This window comes from Lampetra planeri, chromosome 49 (genome assembly GCF_965212315.1).
Source record: "Lampetra planeri chromosome 49, kcLamPlan1.2.h2, whole genome shotgun sequence".
NCBI lineage: Eukaryota > Metazoa > Chordata > Hyperoartia > Petromyzontiformes > Petromyzontidae > Lampetra > Lampetra planeri.
Genome location: NC_136155.1, coordinates 7,632,152 through 7,633,721, shown reverse-complemented (window position 1 = coordinate 7,633,721; position 1,570 = coordinate 7,632,152). Strand labels below are relative to the sequence as shown.

The following is a 1,570-nucleotide window of genomic DNA, read 5'->3' as shown; positions in this document are numbered from 1 at the left end:
TTCATTGGCAAACTTCAGACGGGCATGTATATGTGCTTTCTTGAGCAGGGGGACCTTGCGGGCACTGCAGGATTTCAGTCCTTCATGGCATAGTGTGTTACCAACTGTTTTCTTGGTGACTATGGTCCCAGCTGCCTTGAGATCATTGACAAGATCCTCCCGTGTAGTTCTGGGCTGATTCCTCACCGTTCCCATGACCATTGCAACTCCACGAGGTGAGATTTTGCATGGAGCCCCAGGCCGAGGGAGATTGACCGTTCTTTTGTGTTTCTTCCATTTGCGAATAATCGCACCAACTGTTGTCACCTTCTCACCAAGCTGCTTGGCGATGGTCTTATAGCCAATTTCAGCCTTGTGTAGGTCTACAATCTTGTCCCTGACATCCTTGGAGAGCTCTTTGGTCTTGGCCATGGTGGAGAGTTTGGAATCTGATTGATTGATTGCTTCTCTGAACAGGTGTCTTTTAGGAGCACTCCCTTTAAGAGTGTGCTCCTAATCTCAGCTCGTTACCTATATAAAAGACACCTGGGAGCCAGAAATCTTTCTGATTGAGAGGGGGTCAAATACCTATTTCCCTCATTAAAATGCAAATCAATTTATACAATTTTTGACATGCGTTTTTCTGGATTTTTGTTGTTATTCTGTCTCTCACTGTTCAAATAAACCTACCATTAAAATTATAGACTGATCATTTCTTTGTCAGTGGGCAAACGTACAAAATCAGCAGGGGATCAAATACTTTTTTCCCTCACTGTATGAAGTCACTACACATGGACTGATTTCCTGCTTACATTTTGTAGGGTTCCCAGTAAACATGGAACATTGGGCCAACGTTGATTCCAACAGTTCCGGGTTCCAATCGCATGCCAAGTTTGACCCAGTTTTGTATCTTTAGTGGGATTAAGGCAACGTGGCTATTGAGCTTCTATGTACTGGTGTGCCTTTCACAGCATGAGGTTCTTTGGCGGCATCGTATTTAGACGAATATGAAGAGAGTAATTTCCACCAACGGGGTTTGCTGGACCCCAGGACTCTCTGTGGAATTAGCTTATGTTAATGTCAAACCTCTAAGTTTGCATTTCCGATATGAAAACCCCAATCGGGTGAGGCTGATCCAATGACATCACGCAAACACGAGGAAGAGTTCACCGGCGTGTGGCGAGGCTGAGGACACCTCGGGAAAAAGAGCAATCGGTTGTGCATTACCATAAATAGCTACTGTATATACATGGATCTGGGGTCAATTCCCAGTCGTGGCTAACTTCGGCAGCGAGTGATACCTGAACCGGCATTGTGCCCCGTAGCGTGGTGAAGTATGGCCTAAGAACACGCACGGCTGACACGGCACGGGGGTGTACGTTATGGTGACATAATTCATTCACGGTGGGCCGTAGTGGTCATTCCGTTCATGGCATGACTCCCGATTGGAAGGTTGCGATTTCAAATCTCTCTCTCTCTCTCTGGTACTTGCTCCGGCAGTACATATACTAAAATTGGAACGATACAGAGAAGATTAGCATGGCCCCTGCGCAAGGATGACACGCAAATTCGTGAAGCGTTCTCTCTCTCT

At 46.1% G+C, this 1,570-nt stretch overlaps 1 non-coding gene across 1 annotated transcript; it reads left to right on the top strand.

Annotated features, from left to right (window-relative positions):
- The first annotated feature begins 1,463 nt into the window (after window positions 1–1,463).
- LOC144734093 (U6 spliceosomal RNA) lies at window positions 1,464–1,570 on the top strand. The gene has a single exon (XR_013588474.1). It is a non-coding gene; the product is annotated as a U6 spliceosomal RNA (small nuclear RNA).